At 44.5% G+C, this 26129-nt stretch overlaps 1 long non-coding RNA gene across 5 annotated transcripts in view; it reads right to left on the reverse strand.

Annotated features, from left to right (window-relative positions):
* Positions 1 to 348: 348 nt before the first annotated feature.
* LOC121832693 (uncharacterized) overlaps positions 349 to 26129 on the reverse strand; it is a 34655-nt gene continuing 8874 nt past the window's right edge. For 2 of the 5 annotated variants that reach the window (XR_013042821.1, XR_013042825.1), the window contains exons 5-6: positions 21733 to 21821; positions 8246 to 12103 (exon numbers count right to left, since the gene is read on the reverse strand). This is a non-coding gene — a long non-coding RNA (uncharacterized LOC121832693). Of the gene's footprint in view, positions 520 to 8245; positions 12104 to 16249; positions 20042 to 21732; positions 21822 to 26129 lie in introns of those variants that run through there. The other 3 variants (XR_013042823.1, XR_013042824.1, XR_013042822.1) reach the window with 3 other exon arrangements.

Consider the following 26129-nt stretch of genomic DNA (forward strand, 5'->3'; position numbering starts at 1 on the left):
TGTCAGAGCCTAAGAGAAACATCTTTCCTTGAAAAGAAAACTGTGCCTGGCAGTGGTGGAGCATACCTCTAATCCCAGCCCTCCGGAGGCAGAGGCTCTCTGTGAATTCAAGGCCAGCCTGGTCTACAGAGTGAGTTGCAGGGCAGCCAGGTCTACACAGGGAAACCCTGTTTTGAAAAACAAAAAAGCATCACCAAGAAACAAAGAAAAAAAGAGAAGAAAAGAAAAAAGAAAGAAAGGAAAGAAAGAGAAGGAAAGAAGGAAAAAAAAGAAAAGAAAATTTCAAGTTTCTGAATGTTTTTACACTATATATTCTCACAAGGGAATGAAAAAAACCCTATAATCAAATCCACCCCTTGCCCATATTGTAGTTGAAGGAACGAAGTTTAGAGGGATGTGAAAAATCCTCAGTGTAGAACCTTCTGGAAATCTTGCCAATGCACCATTCTTGTTCCATTTTTATTTGTTTTTTTTCATTTGTAACAACATTCATGTAACTTGCTCATGTGAAGTGAGAATCTGGAAAGGAAGAGAAGGATTAGCCACAGAGTTCTGCTAGGATGTAGCCATCCTGATCTAATGCACCATTGGCAGCCAAGCTTGAGCATGCAGGATTTCAAGGGCCGAAGCTCCCAGGCACAGCTGGCCCTCAGCTGGTCCTGTTACTAACTGCACACTGCACACTGCCTCAGTGTCTTCACAAACGCAACCTGTGCTTTTCAGGCTTCTTCTTTTTTTTTAAACTTGTAGCACAGGAAATTTTTCCTCAATGCGTGTAAGAGTCGTTTGATTCCCTAAAGAGAAAGACTTGGCAAGTCAGTTACAAGGGAAGTAGAAGCTGGAACACATGAGCACATTTTAACAATATCCAAGTGTAACTTTTATTGCCAACAGTAGACCTGTGCTGGAATTTGAAACGCAGCCCAAATGCTAACTGCAGTTGTTTTTATCTATGAGCAGAACACTGTGGCTTCATTCTCAGACGAGTCCCTTTGTTTCTATTTATTCAGTTAGTAAATGTATCTGATTTGTTTTCATTAGGAAGTAGAAAGTGTGTGTGTGTGTCTCAGGAAGAAAACTATCAGGTTTAGTTTGAATGTGACAAAATGAAGTTTTATTGAAGGGTTCGGTAAAGATAAAGCCCACATGTTACCTACCATTACAGTGAAGAGGAAGCCGGGTCTAGGCACTGAGGGAAACCCAGGACTTTGCAGTCAGTGGCAGCAGCATCTTTTCGAGGCTGATCTGAGTTACCAAATCGGCAATATTAAGCCCTTTGTGCTACGTGTTTTTAATTTTGCCCAGTGTTTTGAGTGATTTCATGGCAAGGTCTGGGGACACTTACCAACCCAAAGTTTGTCTAATTCTGCTTTTCAGTAATGGATCATTGGTTCATCAGTTAAGCCATCAGTTTGATGAGATAGGTTAAGAGAAATCTTGCTACCCATAGGTGTTTTTGGTGGTCAGCAGGTACTAACTTCAGTGGCACATAGACACCAGGAAGAAAAACTTCAGCGACAGTTGTATTAATTGTGGTCAATTATTTTTCCCTGTCTTTGGTAACAAATAAATTATGACCAAGACAATGGCATTTCCTCTATTAATTTATTTTCTTCTTATTCTTTAAGGCAATACTGTGTGACAATGTATATATTTGCAAGCCAAAACCACCAATTGATTTTAGTTTTTATCACAAAAATAGTTTCATTTTATAATAAACAGATATCATAGGATGTCATATGATATACATTTTAATATATGATACTATCCTTACTAAGGAAAACAAAAACAAAACAAAACAACAACACCAATAGTAAACTCTCTATGAAGTAGCTCTACCTATTTTGACAACAAAGCAAACAAGTACCATTCAGGGTTATCACTCACATCTGTCACATCTGGTATGCTGGAGGGACATTAATCCAAAGCTGAGGTTAACTGTGGAGCTTGGAAGGATTTTGAGTAAATAGCACAAGAAGAGAGGAAGATAAACAGGATCACCCCAGAAAACACGCCCCCCACTCCCTGTCCGGGTTCTCAGAGTACCAACACATCATCGACAGTACAATATACTGCATTAAATTTAAGATAATGAATTGTCGTTGTGGTGACTTTGCACCAGTGAAGAGTTTATCAGCCTCCACATCTCCATCTTTGGATATCTCTGTGCACACCTAATATGAAGAAAAAAATCCAGGGAGCAGACTAGAAGGAGTCTCCCTGAACCCCGCCTTTACTAAGCCTCATGTCCCCTTTTCTCATTGATTGGCAAAACCTTTTACTATCTCTTCTTAGTCCCCTATCCTTTGTTAGCTACAAAGAGCAGATTTTCCTTTGTAAATCCCCAGTAATTAAATGAGCACTTCAGCGGCTGTAGCCTTCACTGGTCTGTTTCCTAGGTTTTGCCTTTGACAGTCATATTTTGCAAAGGCCCCTGAGATGACTGGGCACCTTCCCCTACTTAACACTAAAGCAATTGGTGTCTGTGTTCACCGCATGAAGGAGGAAGAGATTCATTAAGGGTACTTCATTAAGGGGCTGAAATGGGAGCCTCGAAATGTGCCTGAACCGTTGGAGATCTAGAGGACCTGTCTATTAGAAGTGCCGCCGCCAAGACTGTTTCGGAAACTGAGCTCCAGCTCCAGTGGGCGGATTAGGAAGAGTGATGGGATTAGTGTTTAATGACTTGGGGCAGGAGACAAAGGAATTTCCACAAAGAGGCTTAGATATGGAAGAATTAACACTCTCTGTTCCAACCAGGCCTCCGATGACTTTCAGCTCTTTTCACACTCAAAAGCCAAAGGGGGGGGGGGGGATGAGCAAAGCTGGGATACTTTCCTAACTTTTATTTTCAACAAAAATAAATAAAAGAACTCTCTTCCCTCACTTGCCCTTGAGCCCTCTTAAAAATAAGCGTCTCTAGCTGTATCATTAGCCGCTATGAGCTTGTCCAGTGCTCCAAGTCCGGGCCGATGCCTCTCTGCTTCCCAGCATCAGGAAGGTGCCCCCAGATGTGGACACGGAAGCAAACGCCTGTGGTGGCTTACCCAGGCTGGGGTAGAAGTGCTTTCCTCTTCCGGGCCTGCTTATGTGGCAGGTGCAACAGGAGGGCCAGGGAGAAGCTGGCTTCATGGCAATCTCTGCCTGGCCCCACCTGGCTCGGCTCACAGATCCTAGCCAAGAGTGCTCCAGTAAAGAGGCGATTATCCTGACTGCCGTGCGGCATGGGTGCTTCAGGTCTGAAAGTGCTCTTGAAAAGGAGTCAAGTCAACTCGGGAGTAGTGTGGAGTTTATCTCTAGCATCCCTCCTGCTTGGACAAGAATACAGTATCATTATCTAAACACCAGCCAAATGTAAGTGGCTGACCCCGGGGTGGAGTAGTATTCCTGAGGCTGCTAAGTCAATAGCCTCAAAGCACCAAATGCCTGGGAGCCGAGCCTGATTCCATCCACCCGCTGCAGCCCAAGTGCAGGTGCGAGTTACTGCGCAGCCCACAGCACAAACGTCACTGCCAATGAGCCCGCTTTAAAACAGCTCAGCGTGTCCTTATTTTCAACCAAACTAAATTACTTGCAGAACAGCTGAGTATTCATTTCATGTATTAGCCGTACGAAATGGTCCTGGTGCAGTCCTCGACACCAAGGCATTGTTTAACCGGTGTGGTTTAGCGGGACAGGGGCAGCCCCCTGCCGTAATCCATTCAGGCAACACCAGCAGTCAGTGGGAAACTAAATACACGACAAGGAACGAAGGTAATGCGTTTTATAGGCAGTTGTTCATCCACATCAAACTGCAGCTTTTAAAATCCTAGGATTCGATACCACAACAGGAAGAGTAGAGCACCACAAGTCAGAGACATCAGGAGCTAGACTAAAGGGGCCACGCCCAGAATTCAGTGAAAGAACAGTGACCTGCCAGGAACCATTTGTAACCATCCGAATGGCTCTGCTGAACCAGCCTCTCAGACACCAAAGGCCCGGCTCACATTTGATCAAGTAGCTCCAGGGTTTGGATCTGTCCTCTTGCTCCTCGCCTTTCCTGCTAACACTTTGATGGCAAGATCTACCTTTCTGCAGTGCTTCGGGACTGCTTTTTCTTGTGGTGAAGTCCAAGAAAGGCATTCTGTGCTTCCCGCACCTCCCTCGGTACCCCTGGCTCCAATGTGCTCTAGCAGTCTGTACTTCATGTGTGAAAACTTTTATAGAGATTTTCAGGCATATGAAAGCTTTGAAAACTGTCCCAACTTTAAAAAAAGATCAAAGGGGAAATTGAACAGCTAGTGAGTTTCATATCATCCAGGCAGCTTTCTGGGGGTACTGCAATCAGTCTTCCCCATAAATGGTTGTGTGCATGCGTGCGTGCGTGCGTGCGTGCGTGCATGCGTATGCGGACGCCTGTGTGAATGGGTTCACCTGTGCTTGGTTACGTGGAACTGGTAGAGGCTGACAATCTCTATCCCTCTCCACAGTACTTTTAAAGGAAAGGACCTCTTAAACCTGGAGCTCACAGTTATGGCTAGACTGTCTTGCTGACATTCCTCTGGGATCTGTTCGTCTCTGCCCTTCCGGTGGTGGAGGAAGAGACCGTGAACCATGGGAACCCGGCTTTCCTGTGGGCTCTAGGGATCCAAACTCGGGTCCTTATGCTTGCACAGTAAGCGCCCCACTCACTGCGCCACCTCCCCACCCCAAGAGATCGCTTTAATTGTGGGGATTCCCATCACTATTTTTCTGAGTTGCTCTTAAAGGAAAGGGAAACTTGGGTGGCATTTTCTGGTAGAATGTCACTGTATAAGAAACGACTTCAGCACCACAGTCAAAACTGAGGAAGAATCTGTGTCTTGACGGTGTGACCCACAGGCACGGAAGAGTTGCATGGCTATGAGGGACTCGGTCTGGGGATGTGCTCTCCCGGCAAGTTCCAAACTCTTAGGCTACTGCTGGATGCTGTGCAGCTCCACTTCTTTGGATAAGAACATTAGTCAAAAGGCGAACTTGATGGTGTCTTTTTCTATGGAAGACAAAGGATCCGTATTTCCTTAAAGGACGTTAAGAGGGGCTTGAGAAATGGCTGAGTGGTTAAGAGCACTGGCTGCTCTTCCAGAGGCCCCAGGCTCAACCCCCAGCATCTATGTTGGCTCACAATCATCTGTGAATGCCAGTTCTCACAAAGCCAATACCTTCTTCTGGCCAACAAGGTCATGGCAGGCACACGGCGCACAGACATACGCACAGGTAGGCAAAATAAATAAATGCTTTTTTGGAAGTGCCTCTCCTCCCCCCTCAGTATTGTGAGAACAATCCAAGAACTTGAAAACACTCCCAGCCTTGGATGGAGGGGCCCGAAGGTTTATTGCTTATGTCCACCATTCACTTGTGTTGTTTTTCTAGAGTCTGTCGTTGTTTTGTCCTTGTATGTTTTCTCAAGCTATATTAATAGTTCTCCTTGTATCGATGAGGATCCATAACTTTTCTCTGGAGGGGTTTAGGACTTTGTGTGGAACTCTGTAAACTTGGAAATCAGAAAATCAACTCAAACTAGTTAAAGAAAAAAGGTAAACAGTCGGCCCCTGCAGTTCCCGCTGAGCTATGTGTTTTGCTTGGCTTCCCTGTCAGGCAGGTTTGACCCATGGGTGACCAGAAGGTCCTTGCGACATTGCTCTATGCTTCTGAAGGACTGTGGACCCAAGAGAGACTTAAACTCCCACATTGAGCTACAGAGCAGAGTCATGCAAGGCCCACCCTATTTCACATGTCTGGACTAACCACAAAACCTCATGTCATAGAACGCTACCGGATTGATCTGTGTGAACTGCACCGGAAACAGAAAGAAAAGTGGAGTCCTTGGTTACAATACCATCTAGTCTCATGGAGGGAGGGCAAGACAACTCCCAAATAAAAAAAGATGAGGAGTAGGTGCCTTTCCACAGAAAGTCGGGTTTTCCTCACATTTACATCATATTTAGATGTCTTAAGGACACTGTTCTGGAAGCAGTATTGTTATTTCTTGTGTTTTAACTGGGATTCCTTCCCAGTCAAAGTCAGCTGAGCTCAAGTGAAATCATTGGCAATTTCTCAGTCACCCATACTTGTGGCATTTATGTCAGTGCATGGATAAGAAGAGTGAATGTCAGAGAAAGATCTGCCAGGAGGAAAATTAAAATCCAATCCTCACATTCTCTTTGTAAACCCGAATCAAAACAAAACAAACACAGCCATACACAGCCTATCACCAAACCGGTCCATGTCACAAGGACTGAATTTCCCAAAGCCCAGGGGCAGTTCTAAGTTTCTCTGTCTTTAATTATTAAACTTTTGGCCTGGGCACCTCAGATGAAGAGAGCCGCCTTGAGAACATGGTGCCCAACAGCTTGGCGACCACCCTGGGCTCTTCCAAATGATCCCTCCCCATGCAGGAATCAGCAATTATGTGATCAAGACCTGCTTTTGGCCCTTTGCTTTTGCAAGCTCTTACCTCAAAGCCCATGTTGACTTTGAGTTGGCTATCCTCCTGCCTCAGCCTCCCAAGTGCCAGAACTTCAAGCTTGGGCCACTGATTTCCGCTGTTTATTCTTCCCCGTTCTGTGTACTCGTGCATCTCTTCCCCATTCTGTGTACTCGTGCATCTCTTCCCCGTTCTGTGTACACGTGTATTTCTTCCCCGGTCTGTGTACATGTGTATCTCTTCCCCGTTCTGTGTATCTCTTCCCCGTTCTGTGAACGCATGTATCTCTTTCCTGTTCTGTGTACGCGTGTGCATCTCTTCCCCATTCTGTGTACTCGTGTATCTCTTCCCTGTTCTGTGTATGCATGTGTCTTTCCCCCCATTCTGTGTACGTGTGTATCTCTTCCCTGTTCTGTGTATGCGTGCATCTCACTTTCTTTACCTCCATCTTTTCTGTCATTGCCTTTCATTTCCTTCTTTCCGTATGTTTTCCTCTGCCTTCTCCCCCTTCACCTCCTGCCCTTCCTCCTCCTGCTTTTCTGGTGTGAGGATTAAATCATGGCTTTGCAAATCCTTGGCGGTCATGATGTGACCCAGCTACATACCAAGTATATTTCCTCGTTCTTTGCAATGAGAACACTCACAGTCATTACTTTATTTTTCTTAGTTTGTATAACTGAGAAAAACTGACTTTCTGTGAAGAGATAGCTTGATTCTTATAGTACGATGACCACGAAAATGTAAACAAGAACTTTGTTCTTACTATTTTCTAGAAAAGCCCATATATTGTTTAAGCCTCACACAAACTCTATGAGGTGCACTCATAGATCTATGTCTCTTTTCTTTGGAGAGTTGATCATCCCTTAAATTGGTTTCTAATGTTTGAGGAATGTATTATAATATGATGAATTTTGGTGAAAATTCTCAGTAAAGGACCCAAACTTATTTAGATGTGTGTCTTAGACTCTGTTGCAGCTAGGCTGTGGGTACATGATCTATATTTAGCCAAGCAGGGGTACCTGCCTAGACTTTGAGTTGGTAGCAAGAAACAGATACAACAGGGAAGTTAAAAATTTACTACTGCCTTCAATCCCAGAACTTGGCGGGCAGAGGCAGGCAGATCTCAGAGTTAGAGGACAACCTGTCTACAGAGTGACTTCCAGGACAGCCTGGGCTATGCAGAGAAAGTCTGTCTCAAAAAGACAAAGAGGAAGAAAGAGAGAGTGGGGGGAGAGGGAGAGAGAGAGAGACAGAGAGAGAGAGACAGAGAGAGGCAGAGACAGAGAGAGAGACAGAGACAGAGAGTGAGAGAGATTGAGAATTTATTCCCCAGGTAAGCTGGGATTGACTCCACACCTTAGTTATTACTCTGAAAAGGGTTCCAAGGGATTGTGATTTGGGGCATGGTATCAAATATCAAAGACTAGCAGCACCGGCTTAGCTTTGGCTGTCATTGGCTGTGGCTCTGGCAGTACCTTTGGCTGTTGGGTTGACCCATTCCTTCTGTCACTTCTAAGTTGATTCTCCAGCCTTCTGGATGCTTTTTATAACCACAGGATGCACTATTCTTGGAGCTGAACCAAACAGGATCCTCAACCTTAACAGGATATAAGCTTCCTCATATCCTGCTAATAAACTACTACTGTCTAGCTACAGTTAGTTTATATTAGTTGAAACAAAGAACCCTTACAAGTGGAGGTATCGCTTTTCGTTTGCTTTATAGATTTGGAAAGTCATTCTAAAAGAAACAAATATTTTACATAAGGTCAAGTTAAAGTCTAATGGATCACTGGGCTTGAAAGCCCAGGTTCATCCTCCATCCTTTACATGTAGAGAAGGCTGAACTCATAAGTGACCTTAGTCTGACTATAATTCGAATGAGGTGAGTTTTCTTGATTCATTTCAGCTCTGCCTCTAACTGGCACTGTGACTTTGGTAAGTTCTGGTTTATGTGGATAATCTTTCTGTAGAGAAAAATTCAAAGTTTGGTCTACCGTTATTGTGGACTCATTATTCTGGACAGAATCATTTGGAGCCATTCCAAAAGGGAATTCCTCAAAACTTTGGATCTACTTAAAATATACATGCACATGCTTCATCTAGTTTCATCCCAAGCTCATCCTGAGATGTCAATTATATTCCAAAATGAGAACTCTATGGGATGTTATTTCTCAGTTTGGTGCCTCTAAATGACATCCAGGATGACTCCATTATGGGGTCAATTTGCTTTGGTCACCACAACCCACCCCCTCAACACAAACACAATTGCAAGTGTTTACTTTATTTCCTATTCTTTAGCTTATAGCATACTATCATCACTGAGAAAAATTCAAGAAGACTTGAGTCCACACAATAGGACATAAGGAATGATGCTGTAGTTGTTCAGAATTGAGAAAGAAATACTCTGTCATGATCACTGTATCAGTCCAAGTTTCAATGGCTGCAAATCACTGAAAAGCCAGTTGGAAATAATGTGAAAAATTTTATACCAGAATAAGGTTGGGGGTGAATGGTTACAGGGTCAATAAATTCATCGGAGCTGGATTCCGTTACTTGTTCTGGTTGGCTGGGATGTCAGTTTGTTGTTACCTCCTCAACTTGCTATGAGCTGGTATAGTTCTTATCAGGTTAGGCAGAAAATAATATCAATGATGTTCTAAAAAAAGCATGGTGTCTTAGTTACTTTTCTCTTACTGTGATAAGAAACCATAACCAAGGCAACTTACAGACAAAAGAGTTTATTTGGGGCTTACACTTTCAGAGGGTGAGAGTCCATGATGGCAGAGCAAAGGCAGATTGGCAAGAACAGCTGAGAGCTTAAATCTAATACATAAGCAGGATGCAGACAGACAGATAGACACAGAGAGAGAGACAGAGAGAGACTGGGAATAATGTAAATCTTTTGAAACCACAAAGCCAAACCCCACTGACACACATCTTCCATGAAAGCTACACATAATCTTTCCCAAACAGTCCCACCAACTAAGGACCAAGTATTCAAATATACAAGCCATTCAAACCACCACACATGAGGATTCCTGCCTTTAACCAACATAGACTAATGGGTGCCAAATGTGCCCTCTTTTTGAAATTAGGTGTGAACATGAACAGATACATGGGGCAGTTATTTTTAAGCATGGGGTAATAGACATAAGATCCCTCTGGTCCTCGGGAGATGGGAAGCACAATAAACAAGCTATGCCTCCCCCCCCACCCCAGAATGAGACATTTAAAAAATATTTTGTTTTTATTTATTTATTTTAATTATCTGTATATGTGTTTGTCTGTGTATGGTTTTGTGCGTGTGAATGTCAGATCCCTTGGTGCTGGAGGGAGCTATAGCCCAATGTGAGCCGCCCCATGTGGGTGCTGGGAACTGAACTCTGGTCCTCTACAAGAGCAGGATGTGCTCTGAACCATGGGGACACTGTTCCATCCCTGTAGGGGAACTTTCTTGCTGCAGCACCAAGAAGTGAGCTCAAACAGAAAAATGGTCTCCTGAGCTGGGGAAACAGAGAACAGCCTTCTAGGCCCCGGAGCAGCTCGAACGTCCGCATAGGGAACTAGTTAAGAAGGAGTGCTCTTGGGCACTCCAGAAGTCTGAATGTGAGCTTGGGAAACCTTCTTGGTTATGGGATGGACAGTAGAGATGGGGCTGAGGCTCCATAAGACATGGCCTAGGAAGATTGCTGTGGAGTTGCCTTTTAAAATGGCCCTATGACTTCTTGACCAATGAGAAACCACAAGCGTAGACCAAACTCAGAATTCTCTAAACAGAGAGGCTATTCCACATAAACTATGACTTCCCAACGCCATAGTGATAGGTGGTACCAGAGCTGGGATTAATCAAGGAGGCCTGCCTCTTTCTGAGTCACATTGGGACTAATTTAACTTATGGGTACATTATGGACAAAAGCCAGGCAGTCGAGGGCTGTGGGAACTCTGCCTCAGAGGACAAAGACAGAGCTTGGGTATTCGGTAAGACCCAAGAATGGTCATCTCTCTTGTCTTAGTCAGTGTTCTATTGCGTGAAGAGACACCATGACCATGGCTGCTCTTGTAAAGGAAGACATTTAATTGGGGCTGGCTTATAGTTCAGCGGTCCACTCAATTATTGTCATGGTGGGACATGGCAGCACACAGGCAGACATGGTGCTGGAGGAGCTGAGAGTTCTACATCCAGATCTACAGGCAGCAGCAAGAGACCCAGACACCTTGAACTTCTGAGACCTCAAAGCCCACCCCCAGTGACACACCTACTTTAACAAGGCCACACCTCCCAAAAGTGCCAGGCCCCATGGGCCTATGGGACCAATTCCACTCAATTGTCACATCTATGAAGGCCCCTATGAAGGAGCATTAACTCCTCAACCTGTCAGCCATGACCCTTTGGGAGTCACATATCAGATATGCGGCATATGAGATATTTATATTCAGATTCATAACAATGGCAAAATTACAGTTATGAAGTAGCAATGAAATAATTTTGTGTTTGGGAGGTCACCACAACATTAAAGGGTGGCAGTGTTAGAAAGGCTGAAAAGCATTGGTTTAGGGTAAGTGTGCTATGTACCGGGTAGGGCTTGTCAGTTAAACAAAAACTAGGGTTATCTGGGAAGAAGGAACTTCGACTGAGAAAATGTCCCCATCGTTTTGGCCTGTAAATAAGTCTGTGAAAGCCATTTCTTGATTCATGATTGACGTGGGTGATTGACTTGGGAGGGCCCCCGCCACGCCCATTGTGGGTGGTGCCACCTCTGCGCGGGTGGTCCTGGGTGGTTTAAAAAGGCAAGCTGAGCAAGCCTTGAGTAGTAGTGTCCCGCCATGGCCTCTGCTTCAGTTTATTCTTTCTCATGATGGACTGCAAGCTGTGAGTCAGAAGGGGGAAAAAACACCACCTTTCCTGCCAAAGTTGCTTTTAGTTACAGCGTTGATCCCTGAAATACAAGGCAAACTCAGACACCTGCCTTAAGAGGAGAACGAAAGTCAGGACAACAGTCTGCTTTGTTCAGAATAAACCCCAAACACAAGAAAGTTTAAAAAAAAATCAGTGGCTAATTATTTGACAAGACAAACGCACTGCATGACAAAGGAAGATGGCGTATTTTAGGAATCCTGTCGAGTAGCCTTTACGACGTCTAAGCGCAATGACGCATGCGCAGACACGTGAAGAGAAAATCAGATCCGTGTTCAAGGGGTGAAAGGCGACAGAAGGAGAAGGCAGGAGGACGCGTGCTGACTGGAAGACAGATCTTACAGAAGTCATTAGGAATACGTTGGAGGATTTAAAGGAAGAGGCCGACAAACTGCGTTCTCAGTCCGGCTTTGGCCTCTTTTTGTTGAAGCCTACTGTGGCAACACTTCCCTGGGGAGTAGAAACTCGGGGTGAGATGAGTCAGGTCCTCAGTTTGGAGTCACGTTCCCCTTGGGCCACTGCAGCTCTGCTTCCCAGGCACTTGCAGAGTGTGCGCTCGCTCTCCGGGGCCTCCAGATGGTTCCACCCAGGTCACGAGAAAGGCAAGCGTGTGGACAGATTTGACAGTGCCGTGGAGGCCTGAGAAGGTCCCAGTGCAATCTCTTGCCTGTGCTTTTGGAAGATGAGAAGTGGACACTTGCTCCTGAGGATGCTCTCAATGAATGCCTGTTAAGTCACTGAACCTGTATCAACCACAAAAATAGTTTACCTGGTCTGAATTTGTTAAAAAAAAAAAAAAGAAAAGAAAAAGGGAAGGAAGGAAGGAAGGAAGGAAGGAAGGAAGGAAGGAAGGAAGGAAGGAAGGAAGATTCATTTAATCCCAGCAGGTTCTGCAAATCAGTGACACTCCAGGCCTAGCCCCTTCCTGCAGAAAGTGGGGGAGCTTCACACAGAACCTCCACTTGGCATGTTCGCACCGACACTCACACCCCCAGTCCCTCCCCAAAAGCTCGAGAAGCAATGCCTGAATTTAAAGCAAAAAGGAGTTTGACAGAGTGTTAACTTGAGTTAGAGCTTTTTCTCCCTATGTCGTTTTAAAATTAAAACACCGTTTGCAGTTAAACAGAGTAAGGCGTTCCATTACGTGTCCATGTGCGCACGCACACAGTCACTCCCATGCTTCTGTTTCCAAGAACCCCTCCCCCCCCCCCCCCCCCGCTGTTTCTCCAACCCCTTCTGCTAAAAGTATTATCATCAAAGGTGCTGAAAGACCAAGACTAAACCACGCCATCTGCAGTACAGAGCAGGCAATCCTGACACTGTCAGGAGAAGGGAGACATAGCCTCCCCCTGCGTCTCACCTCTCTCCACGCTCTCTGAGACTCCCTTCCTCTTCTCTCCTCTCTTGTTTCCCTAACTCCACTTGGTCAGAGCTGGGCATGCCCATTAGCTGCAGGCAAATCTTGTTTGCAATGCAGGCAGCTGTAGGAAGTCTCCCCCAATGGTGCTTTCACTCTTTATGTGAGCCTAATCCAGGGGATTAACAAATGGATCTCCAGGAGACCTCCTCTGACTGTGAAAGGACAGACAAGTTGAAGCAGGAATAGTCCTCAAAAGAAAAACTCTGGTTCTGCTGGAAGCTAAGCGCACAGCACAGCCAGGCAGGAGGCAGGGTGTGTCCCGTGGAGGCTGGGTCAGGGAGGACACAGCTTTGCTGACATGATGCTTCTGTTGCTGCTGACATCACAGGTCCTCTGCGGAAGAGCCCTGCTCACAAACTATAGCTACTTCTATCTGACTTTCCCACATCCCTCCCCCCTCTCTTGTCCCCTTCAGAACCTACCCAGAATCTGTTCCTCCCATGCTGTGTAACAGGGGTTGCCAGAAGCAGAACTTGAGGTAGGATTCTTGGGTGTGTGATTCTAGTGGACAAGTGCCCAGAGGATGAGAGAAAAGCTGGGCAGCTGGAGGCATCAAGATCAGCAAGGACAGGGAATCTGCTAGGGACCTGCTTTAACTCTGGTCCCATGATCAACTCTACAGCCGGGCCTGATGTTTTTGCACTTCTGTGCCAACCATACAATGGTTCCTGGCTGAGAGAAAGACAGTGTCCCAGTGAGGCAGCAATCACTCATTGCTGGAGGTAACGTCTCCTTCTGAAGGAGGACCGCGAGGAACATCTTGGCACCTGGTACACATGGAAGAAATCCCACAGAGAAGGAACTTCAGTGGCTTTAGGTCAGCTGCAGCTCCTAATAAAGCACAAAACCTTTAGAGTACAGGGTGCTGAGGAAAAGAGAAAGCCCCCAGCTCTGCTTTCCAGGCATGCTGAGTATGCAAATTTTTATAAGCACACAGATGCATTTTCTCCCTTTATTTTGTGGAGTACGACTGTTCCTTGATATTCTATCAAACTAATTATGCATATGTATGTGTGCTTGTGTACACATGAGTATAGGTTCTTTCAGAGGCCAAAACAGGGTGTCTGATTGATCCCTTGCAGTTGGAAATACAAGCAATCATGAGCCACCCAATTGGGGTGCTAAGAGCCAAACTCTGCGTGCGTACATACTCTAAGCCACTGTGTTGGGTGGTTTTGTGTGTCAACTTGACACAAGCTGGAGTCATCAGAGGAAGGAGCCTCAGATGAAGAAATGACTCTTTGAGATCCAGCTGTAAGCCATTTTCTCATTTAGTGATCAATGGGGGAGGGACCAAGCCATGGTGGGTGGTGCCATCCTTGGGCTGCTGGTCCTGGGTTCTATTAGAAGGTCGGCTGAGCAAGCCAGGCGGAAGCAAGCCAGTAAGCAGCTCCCCTCCATGGCTTCTGCATCAGCTCCTGCCTCTGAGATCCTGTGTGTTTAAGTTCCTGTCCTGACTTCATTCAGTGATGAAGAGTGATGCTGAAGTGTGAGCCCTTTCCTCCCCAACTTGTCTTTTGGTCAAGGTGTTTCTTCACAGCAATAGAAACTCTAACTAAGACAGCCACAGAGCCATCTCTCAAGCCACTCTGTCCATTTTTAACAAGTAATAAACCTGGTCTTCCATCCTACATAATTTGAAATAAGTCTCTCCTAAAATTCCAAAGAGCATTCCATTCTTCTGGCCCTTGCTGCGGTCACTTCTTCTGAGCCAACACCTTAGGCTTGTCCCTGTTCTTATCTGCCCCAGTAATAATTATTTGCCCCTTTCACTTAACCAATATTATATTTCCCAACCCTTCATTTCCTAAATGTGAATGACAAGCTGAAAAAATGATGCAAAGGAATTAAAAACCAAAGAATAAAGCACTTAGATACCAGACTCATGAATAAGCTAAGTAATAGAATAAGTAATCTAGATCTCAGATTCCCTAAACCCATCAGCCATGCCCTTCATAGGAAGTCTCTCTCCACTAGTTGGTCTCTTTACCCTCAGCCATGTGAGCCAGAAGACCTCTTTCAAGACTCTAGAGCTCCCTGAATGTCAGCCTCATGTTTACTTCAGAAAAAAGACCGTGATATATTGAACATATTGCTCATATTTTTAATACTATTTTAAAATGTTGGCTTATTGATTTTCTTCATTTTATTTTATCTTATGACTCTCTCCATGGCTTCTGTGAAAGTTATTCTCTTTTATATTTCCATTTATGGTGGTTAGAAGTATAAGAAATATAAGACTATCTAGCTAAGCCCCATATTTTCCAGAGTCTCTTGCAGCTAGATGAGACACCCTGACAAATTAGATATGAGCAGATTTGATATGAATCACTTCTCAATCATATCAGGGGAGAAGGGGCATAGCTTAGCTTCTTCCCCTACATCTCTATTGACTGTAAGGTGGGTAGATAGATGAAAACAGCCTAAAGCTTATACTTCAAAATAGTCCTTAAACATACACCACCATCTTCTACTCCCCTCATCCCATCATGTTACCCAGGACTCGGCCTCCAAGTCCCAGTGAAAGAAAGGATGACAGTGCTCCATCAGAGGGTACTCTGGTACCCTATGCTGATGACAATCAGCCCTGGGATGCTCATGCTGGAACATGAGAGCAAAACTTCTCCATTGTCTAAGCCACTGAAGTCTGTCTCCAAACTCAGATACTGGGACTAGTTCAGCTCAGCTGTCTGTGTGTCAAAGAGCCACCCAATTGGGGTTCTGGTTGGGGGTTTTGTTCAAAGATTAAATAATTGAGTGGAAGTCCGGATAACTGACTGAAAGGGGAAGTGGCTGGGAAAGACACACAATGTTTCAAGACCAAAAAAAAAATTTTGGAAGAGTAATTGCTTCTAATATCCAGTTATAGTTCAGGTAAATGGGACATGGAAAAATGCATGCAAGAAGGGACACGCAGCTGGGCACACAGCATCCAAGAAGGAAGCCATTCATTCAGCTAGTCTTCGTGTTGTACACTTCCAAGGAAGAACAGACGGCTGTGGTTGTATGCATACCAAGAACGCCACAGTCTGTCTGGGTGGTTCTACTTGATTTGATGGTGAATCAGCATTCATTCTCTCTGCCTTATTTTTTGTGTTTGAAATTTTATTGACTTAATTTTGAGAGAAAAACTACTTCTTGGTGCTTAATATTCGAGTAAGCATGGAATCCTTTGACCCACTGCTGCATGATTTTTCAAGCTGATGTATTGTACACTTTAAAGTGTCAAAATAATTCCTGCTGTCAGCCAAGGAATTGGAGTGTCCGCAGTTAATGATTCCTCTTTCCAGGTACATTTTAGATTTTTATACCTTAAAAAAACCCAATTATTATATATCTACTTGTTATGGATATTTTTGCAAATGTCCTCAAAGCCGGCTGGTCGGTTCATCTTGGGATACGGTGAAGGTGACCGAGAGCAGGAGAGGACTTGTTAAGCTGGTCCCTTTGGTAGTGCCAGCCCCTCCCACACGCCATGGCCACACCCATGTTTCCGTCTGCATTTTGAGCTCTACTGTCCCCACAGTTTCTCTTTGGGAACACTGTTCTCCCCTCCTTGTTGGTCTTGTCTTATTTCCATTCAATTTTTTACAAGAACCACGAAGCACTGTACTTCCCAGCTCCGTTTCTGAAGTTCAGAACTTGTGCTTAGACTTAGCCCTTTGTGGTATCACGGGTTATACAGATCATATTTGCTTCAAATGCATAGTTTTCTGTCCACAGCTAGAAGTCACATTTTACCCAGCTTCTGTTTTCTGGGGCCACTGTAGGTCCTAAAAGCATAAGAGGTACTCCATGGAGAGTAGTAAGTGTTCAATTAAGTTGGCAGATTAGTTGCTAGTTAAAGCTTTTTTTTGTTGCTGTTTGTTTTTAACAGGATTTCTCTGGGTAGCCCTGGCTGTCCTGGAACTCACTTTGTAGACCAGGCTGGCCTCAAACTCAGAGATCTGCCTGCCTCTGCCTTCCGAGTGCTGGGATTAAAAGCTGGTGCCAACATCATCTGGCCAGTTAAGCTTTTAAAGCAGCTTTAACTCCTACATCTTCACATCTTATCATCGTCCTTGGTAAGTATGTATACATATGCACAAAAATGTATGTGTTCATTCTGTTCATCAGTATTCATTGTGTATCTACTGTGTATAGGTTGGTTGTGTCACAGAATCCTGTGTCCCTTCTGCTGGGTAGAAAGAGTCTAGATAGAGCTTTTAGTCAGCAGCCCTTGCTGATGCAGCAGAAGAAGCAGGTCTCCTAGGTTTTCGATGTAAAGGAGACACAGCCATCATCTGCAACAGTGATTCTGCTGAGGAGTGGAACTCGGGCTGGGCCTGTCTCTAGGAGACATCTGTCTGGAGATGCCAATTTGGGTCATCAGTCTAGTCATTTTATTTTATTTTTTTAAGGATGTGATTAGAAAAAAAAGGGCTTCAATAGTCTTCATGCCAAACAAAGTGTGTAAAAAATTCAAAAATGTTTATGAGGTGACCTTAAAGTCTTTAAATTTTTAAAACTACTTCTGTAGGTAGGATTTGGGGAAATGGAAGGAATCCTATGGCTATAATAGGAAAGTTCCCTGGCCATAATTTGGGTGTGGAAACCTCAATTCAGCTTCGTGATCATCGGAGCTGGTTGTCAGCTAGATGAAGAAAAAGGAGAATGTGGGCTGGGAAAAGACAAGAAGAGCTCAAGGTTCGTGCATAAACTTTAGACCAGGTGCAGCTGCATGCAGGACTCCCACGTTCCCCAGGCAGTCTTTAGGAAAAGGGGCAACAGCTAAAGCCAGGAAATCATGATACTGGCATTGTGCCTATGTGCATCTTGAGGACTGGTGATGTCTCCCCAGCCTCCCCAATTGATACCTGAAGCTACATCATTGGAAGAGGGTGTTTTAAGAGCTCTGCTTTATGACTGCTTGTCCTCAGACCCTTAGGTGGTATATGAGGTTGGGCACCAGGTGGTATAGAGAACTGTGGTATGGATGCTGCTCATCACCTCAGGGCATCCATTTAACTCAAGATTTTAAGAGGCAAAAAGCAATTTTAAGTTAAGATAAGCACTACAGAACAGAATATGAACCTTGCGTGGGTTCTAAAGATTGCACAAGAGATATAAAATAAGTCTGGCACCTTCTGGTTGCCCTTGGCTGTTTGGTCTTTTCACGAGGCCCCAAACCTCTCTTGTTTAGTTGGGAAGGCCTGGCATTTCTGCATGGTGCATACTGTCTTCGCTGGTGGATCAACTGGGCTTCTCATGTGTCAGCACCCAAGGTTCCCTCTGTTAGCAGCACAGTTCATTTTTCTAGCACCCAGAAAATTTAAGGATGCAAATCAGAAGCTTCTCAGCTGACACGATGCTGACAATTTCTGAGTTTTCACCAGAATGTTGCTTTGTTGGTGGTTGAGGTAATTTGGCATTGAAGGTTCTGGTTCCATTAGTTAAGTAATGTGTTCATAAAAAGGTAGCTGGGTACAGTTTCAGAAGATCTAAATTCCCCTTTGGGTCATGATTTGATTTTTGTCTGGAAACATACAGTGTCTAATAGCTTGGACTGGAATTGTTAGTTTTTTTTCCCTCATAAACTCCTCACCGAAAGCAATTATTTCCTAAGTTTTAGAGGCAAATGAACCATAGAATAGCAGCTGTAGAGCGTGTTGTAAGAAAACACCATAATTACCAAGTTAGACATGTGCTAGGACAACAGTCCTTTGCTGATCAACAGCGTCGCTCCTGAAGCAGTTATTGAAAAACATGTTAGGCAGCCAGTTCTCGGTCGTACGTGCCGGTGGCAAGGAGTGGCGGTGCCGAGTCCCCGGCAGCAGATAATCCCCAAATCACTGCTGTTTGGCCTCGGGAGGTATCATGTGTTCCTTTTTCTTTTCCCTCCTTTGGCAACAGACTCCTTTAATTAGAACCTATGCATATTATTGTCAATATTAGCTTGACTTTCTAAACAGATACTCATGGCTGGCAGGAAAGGACACCCTGGGCAACAGGAGAAATTCATTTGGGGATTAAAAATTAGTAGGAGACAATTCTGACATGGGTAATCCTCATGTGGATAATTGGGTGTTGACTGGCATTTACGGAAATGTGTTGAGGGCAGAGGACAGATGTAAATGAAGCGAGGCTCCTTCTGCTTCCCTGGGCTAGTCGATTTTTTCCTGAAGACCCAGACCTCTCCCATTTAATTCAGAGTGCCCAGCACTACTATACAGCACATCCCTACCCAGTGTCTGTTCATCTTCTAAGCACTTGAGAATCCTTCCATGAGTTAGCTCAAATGTTTCTCAGCTGTCTATCTGTTCCTGTCCACACTCTTCCAAGGACAGAAGGGAAACTGAGTCATCTAGAAATGAAGAGAATGAGTCCTGAGACTAAAGCCTGGTGAGAAAGAGAAGTCGGGTGCATCGGTTAGGGAAAGGGTCCGGACTGAGCAGGCCATTTAAAGTCTGTGAAAATGGACTTGTTTTATACCACGTTAAATGCTCTCAGTAGACGCTTTGGTGGGGAGCACTTATTTCTGTATTTATTAAGATATCAGAATGAGCAGGGACAACACCTCCTAAAAGGCCTGCAGGTGATCTGCCAGAAACTCCTGGAAGAACACTGCCTTTTCAGTGTGATGATGAGAATGGGCAGAGAGGAGTTCACCCCCGTCACACACACGGGGACCATTCATTATGAGATCTTCAGGGTCAAAGCAGACATGTACACAGATGCACACTGTGAATGGTTTACTTTATTGCTAGTTTGTGAGTGTGTGTGTGTCAGGGGGCAACTTGCTGGAGTCAGTTCTCTCCTTCCACCATGCACGTCACTAGGATTGAACTCAGGTCATCAGGCTCGGTAGCAACAGTCTTCCATCACTGAGTCTTTCCAGGCCATAAATATGCACTTATAAAATACATGCACTGTAAATTACATTTAAAAGCTATGAAATATTAAACTACAAAAAGTCAGACTTTGAAAAAAAAAGTGCTCCTTGAACCAATTCAACAATCCTCTTTCAGTGAATTCCTTCTTCTCAAGTTAAATTTGTGTGTGTTCCAGGACCTCTGACTCTTTCAAGGGCGTGCAGTGGAAACAGTGATCTTGCAAACTCGTCAGCTGACAATATTGACATAGGAATACAGCGGTTGTATCTGGTTGTATTAGTAAACTTGTGCGTTCATTCTCTACCCATCTCCCAGGGCTTAGGTGTGTCACTCTGGGTGGCTGGCCTGATTGTAGTCTCATGTCTGTGTTTATGATTTTGACTGTTTGACTAACACAGAGAAACAGAAAATTAAAACAACTCCCCAGATAGCTGAAGTTTCAAATGAACATTTTCCCAATAATCTGAATATTTTGATTGAAACAATAATTTCCTACTTTTCACCTCACTCTGTCCATGCAGAACATAAAATAAATCGAATTTACATAAGTGCCATTATCAAAAGGGGAGAAAAAAAAAGAAAGAAAAGTTAATGTGTTCTACTTAATGATTCATCTTAAAGAGTCAAAGCAGCCCTTATCGAAATCACCCCTTGAGGCCATCTGCGTGCAGATGAGCTGTGCCCGCCCCTCTGCATCCCCATGAAATCTCCCAAATGAGGCATTTTCACATGGTAGGCCACTAGGAGCTGAAGTCATGAAAACCACAACATCTGGAACGGGAGGAAATATTTCGCTGGAAAGAACTTGACAAACTCTGAAAACAAAGTTCTAGACTTCGCTCATTTATTTTGGCTGCAAAGCCAAGCTCACTGCAAAGCTCAAAGTGGATTTGTCCAAGGCTCCTTTCAAAGACATAAAAAGCCAGCCTGGCACTAAAATGAATGCATGGGCTGCACACACAGTGGAGACAGTTATCTGATACCGAGGGAGGAGAGCCACACTAGGCCTTTGTGCTATTTATGAGATTACTATTGGAGGAAGCAGGAGCAATTAGATACCCCCTGCTCTCAGCTCAGGGGAAGGAAAAAGGTGTCAAACATAGCTTTCCAATTTGTCTCTTGATCATTTCTTTCTCGCTACATCTTAAAATCCAAATATACATATGTCCCGTGCTCCCTGGGCTCAGCAGCTTCTCTGCCTGTTTCTGTTTTACTCTTTACAGACTCGGTGGGTTTTGAATGATGATTATGAGCTTAAAAATACCTTAAAATAGATTGTAATTTAAAACAATAGACGTCTGTTATTTTATGTGATCACAGAATAACATGTGTATGTTCATGTATGTATATATACAATTTATAGATAAAAGACCATACAAGAGGCTAAAAAATTTACTTCAGTTGTGGAAACACTTGTCATTTTTTGGTCTGTTCAGTTTTTGAAGCTCCCACACTTGAGGGTGTTCCCCACAGTGTGAGAGTTTCCAGGAATCGAGGGAGGGTGTGGTGTGCAGTCGTTGCCAGCAGGCATTCCACACTGGTCAGGTGTTTGAACATGCACTGAGTGATCCAAGAAGCCGACAGTAAGGACTTCATCTTGGTGGTGGGACCAGACACCTTCATTCTCCAATGCCCATAACCAAAGGCATGCAATGTCTGCCTAGGGCTGGCAATGCCCTGGCCAGCCACAGAGAGCAGTGTCAGGCTGCAGGGGTAGCAGGGTTTCTCCCTTTGGGTCCTGTGGTGTGATTTTGGCTATGGTCTTGCCTACATAGCAGTGTGCCTTGTAGCTGCCCATCTCCCACTTTATTCTCCAGGCACATCCTCTGGGATCTACTCAGCACATTCCTTTTTCTGCTTAAGTTAAGCTGGGAAGGGGTCTGTTGCTTGAGGTGTAGAACCTAATTAGGCTTTCCCTTAATACCATCTCTCGGGATACCCACTGTTAACATTTTAACACACAGCATTCTGGCCTTTTTTGTGATTTAAAACACATGATCCATCTACCCATGGATCATCTGCCGGGGTCAGGACAGAGTCTTGACACGTGATTGAAAGAGTAGGTAGTAGTGAGGCTTACCTCCACAGTGCTTGCAGAGAAGTTTGCTCCCCACTCTTTTCAGAGGTACACACTCATATGGAATGGCCTTTGCTTTCTGGGTGCAGTGGCTGGTGAGATGAAAATACCAAGAATGAGCATGAGGGCAAGCTGACAACTGTGATGTTTGTTTCTGATAACAGTAGGAATCATGATTTCACTTGAGTGCCCACCATGGTGTACCAGGTCTTCTATTGATTACACCTGCTATTATTTTTTAAATGTTGTTGTTTTATTAAATTATATTCATAAATTTAATTATGTTTCTCACCTCCCCCAACTCCTCCCAGATTCTCCCCACCTCCCTACCCACCTAACTTAGGCTCACTTAAAAAAATGCAAAAATCATGAACATGAAAATCAAAACCAAAACCCAATGAGACCAAAAAAAAAAAAAAAAGCCAAAAAACAAATAGCATGGAGTGCGTTTTGTGTTGACCATCTACTCCTGAGCATGGGGCCTCTCTGGAGTATGGTTGATATCCTTAGTAATATTCCACTGGAGAACACTGATTTTTTCCTTTCCTAGCTGGCATCAACTGCAAATAGCTTCTTGGGTAAAGGTGGGACCTCACACTCACTTTCTCCTCTCAATATTGGGACCCTGTGATAACACAGGTTAGTTCATCTGTGCCTCAAAAATTTCCTATGTTGACAGTTGCTTTTTCACTAAATCTTTATAATGTCCCATGAAGTAGATATGCTTTTCTAATTTATAAATCAGAAAACTGAGGCTTAGCAATGTTAAATAATTGGCCTGAATTCACAAGTAGGAGAAGGAAGGTCCAGAAATTTTTTTTCTAAGCCAGGGTTTCTCTGTGTAACAGCTCTCTGGCTATCCTGAACTCCCCTGGTAGATGAGGCTGGCACTGAACTCACAGAGATCCACCTGCCTCTGCCTCCTGAGTGCTGAGCTTAAAGGCGTGTGCCACCACTTCCTGGCCAGAATTTTTATTCAGGCTGACTAACTGCAGAAATTACATTCTAACCTCATTGCCGCTGCCTCCAGGTGAGCTACCCAGGTCCTTGGGCCATCAGTAGGCTTGGCTCTGCAATCGGTGATACAATCAGTTAATATGGACCTGTTTACTGTAACCTGACTCACGGAGAAACAGGAATCAGAAGGCATGCACCTTGAGTAGGCAAAAGTCATATGCTGCTAGAAAATACAGATTACACAGCATTTTAATATAGGTCATCTTACTTAATGCTGTGGAATGACTAGAGAATAATTACAATGAAAAAAGTCAAGGTACTCAGACTAACTTAAAGAAGGAAGTGAAAAGAAAGAGGGTCAAGTCCTGAGAATGGACTTCCAAGGGAATGGATTCTTAGAGCGTTCTTCATGGTAATTTTGGTACATGATGGAGAACAGAAAAGTGGGGGGGGGATTTCACCTCAAGTTCTTGGGGGTACTCATTCTACTCAGCAGGGATAAGCTGTTTCGTGAGATATGTCTTGAACTGTGGGGATGGAGTCACCTCATTGGTTCCTGTTAAGATGATCTCATGAAAGGATTGGTTCAACAGGAGAGTTGCATGGCCTGAGCCCACAGGATTCAAAGCGTGTCTTCAAGAAGCCTGTGATGGGGAGAGAGACTGTAGGGAAGAATCTGGAGGATTCTGAGCTGGTGGTGTCGCTGTGGCTCTGACAGGCTTTGTAGAGGAAGTGTGATGGCGAGCCCTGTCTGGCACCTAGCTGGGGCCCTTCATATTAGTTATGATAAGGCTTCCTTGTATGTGTGTAAAGAGAAAGTCAGACGAGGTTGAAAATTATGGTCAGAGTTCTTACTGGTGCCCACGATTTAAAAGAAGTACAACCCAAGTTGTCGTAATTGATTGCATCAGGCTGAAAGAATTTCTTGCTAAAACAGATGGCAATGGGCATGCCTTGTCCTTTATATTTTTCCTTCCAAATTGTACCCCCCAACACAATTAAGCCTGAATAACTAAGTGCAATCAAGTGTGCTGAGCAGGGAGGGCCAGGCTGTCGCTTAGTGTGCTCCACAGTTAGGTTGCTGTTCTTTCAGACTGGAAGGTACATCTTGGGGGTGACAGAGCTGGCTTCAAAGGGAAGCCATTCAGAGAGTGACTCACGGTGCCCTTCCCTTCCCCTGACAGCAGTTTCCTCCCCTGGGAGGAGTCCAGCCAAGAAGCGGCAACCATTTGGTGGATCGGGCCAGCCGCCAAACTGGGGTATCTCGTTTTAAATGGAACATAAACCAAGACGTTCTCGAAGCAAACGTTATTTTTTTGTCAATAACCTGACAGTGTCATGCAAAGGAAACAAAAGGAGTCTTTCATGAGACTGGGTAAAAGGGTGTGTGTGTGTTAGGGACAAGTCTAGGTGAGTGTGTTCGTAAAGCAAAGAATGTATCTTTCACAGCTCCAGCTCCAGTCAGCTGCTGTGGAGAGGGGGGCCACAGTGAGTGAAGCAGGAGCTCCTGCTGCTTCACGGGAGAGCGTTATGGCCTGGATATGAAATGCCCCACAGGTTTGTATTTAGCACTTGTCTCCAAGCTTGCAGCACAGTTTTGAAGGCCGCAGGACGGTGCTTTCTCAACCTGTGGGTCGCGACCCCTTTAGCAACCCTCTAGCTCCAAAAAATGTTTGCATTATGATAATATTGTAGCATAACAGTAGCCAAAGTAGCAACAGAAATAATTTTATGGTTGGGGGTCACCACAGCATGAGGAAGGTTGAGAACCACTGCTGTAGAAGTGTATTAGAGGTAAGTAAGAGCTGCCGGAGAAAAGCAAGCCAATGGGGTCTTCGAAATTTCTATCTGCCCTGGCTCCAGTCAGCACCTCAGCTTCCTGGTTCAAGAAGAAGGTCAGGGTTAGAGTCAGGGTTAGCGTTGGCCTATGCAGGCTCTGATCTCCACGGCCTTGGCCACGCCTCCCCTTCCCTCTGGAGCTGTGAACCAAACTAACCCTTCTTCCTTCCTCCACACTTCCATCCGGTGTGCGTCCCAGACACAGGAGAAGTGGGGAAAACTGACGGGTCCTACTTTGTCCTCCGTTCAGTTAGTTAGCTAGTTAGTTAGTTAGTTAGTTCTTAGTAGCTCATGTCTTACGGTTTTTCCTGCAATAGGCAGAGGTCACCATCGGTGTTAGCAAGCAGGGTGCTTTTCCTTGAGGCCTCCTTTGTGTTTTGATGAAGACTAATGAAGGCTCTTCAGACTTCAAAGGGAGTTTCCCCTGGAGCTGAAGGGACTGCTTATGGCCCCGCTCCAGAACACAGAAAGTAGGACATGGGACATCCAAATCTGAGGTATTCAGTTACCAGCAGAAAGTCATGGGTGGTACCCTTTCCACCAGAGACCTGCTACGTGCAGCACCCAGCGGAGTGAGTAGGAAAGTTAGGATTAAGAAGTGACTTTCTGGGCTGGAGAGATGGCTCAGTGGTTAAGAGCACTGACTGCTCTTCTAGAGGCCCCGGGTTCAATTCCCAGCACCCACATGGCAGCTCACAAGTCCAGTTCTGGGGGATTGGACACCCATGGCAAAACACCAATGCACATAAAATAAAAATAAATAAATTAGAAATTCTAATCTACTTCAACCTGACCCGAGGTGGTGAGGAGGTGGTATTGCCTGTGTGGTGCTTCCTGTCCTCCGTGCCCTGCTCATCCTTGGAAGGTAAACTCATCATCCTCCACCTGACCTCTGTGCTGGACCAGCTTCTTGTCCTCTGAAACCAACATTCTACCTACTGTTTCCATACTCAGACAGCAAATATTGTTTTGAAAGTTAATATATATTAATTGTACTTATTTATGAGATATAGTATGGTATTTTGATAGTACTTGTATATATGTGTAATGACTAAATCAAATGCTGGATCATTTGGTAGTTCTTGTTCTTTTTTTTTTTTTTTTTAGGAATCTCTGCTCTATTTTCCAGAATGGGTGTGCTAACTTACAACCCTACCAACAATGTATGAGACTTCCCTGTTCTCTACATCATCGGCATATACATCATCTCAAATATTTGTCTTTTCTTGAGAGGGGAACGCTCGAAATCCTTTATAGTCACTGTTTTAAAATACAATAAAAATAAAGACTAATAGCCGATCTACCCTGCTGTAGAATTCTGGAACCCTTTCTTCCTATTTAGCCGTAGTTTTGTGCCCATTACCCATTCCTTCTCTCCCCTCTCAGTTCCTACTATGCCAAAGCTCTCTCTGTCTAGATCAGTTTATTTGCCTCCCGTATGAGTGAGGACACACAGTATCTGTTTCTCTGCAGTTGGCCTATGTGACGTAACACGTTCCCTGACTCAGCCACATTGCTGAAAATGACAGGATTTTCTTACATGGGTGAAAATATTCCATTCTGTTTATGAACACATACTCCATTCATCTGTCATTGGAAACCTA

The sequence above is a fragment of the Peromyscus maniculatus genome, chromosome 10 (genome assembly GCF_049852395.1).
Source record: "Peromyscus maniculatus bairdii isolate BWxNUB_F1_BW_parent chromosome 10, HU_Pman_BW_mat_3.1, whole genome shotgun sequence".
Classification (NCBI taxonomy): Eukaryota; Metazoa; Chordata; class Mammalia; order Rodentia; family Cricetidae; genus Peromyscus; species Peromyscus maniculatus.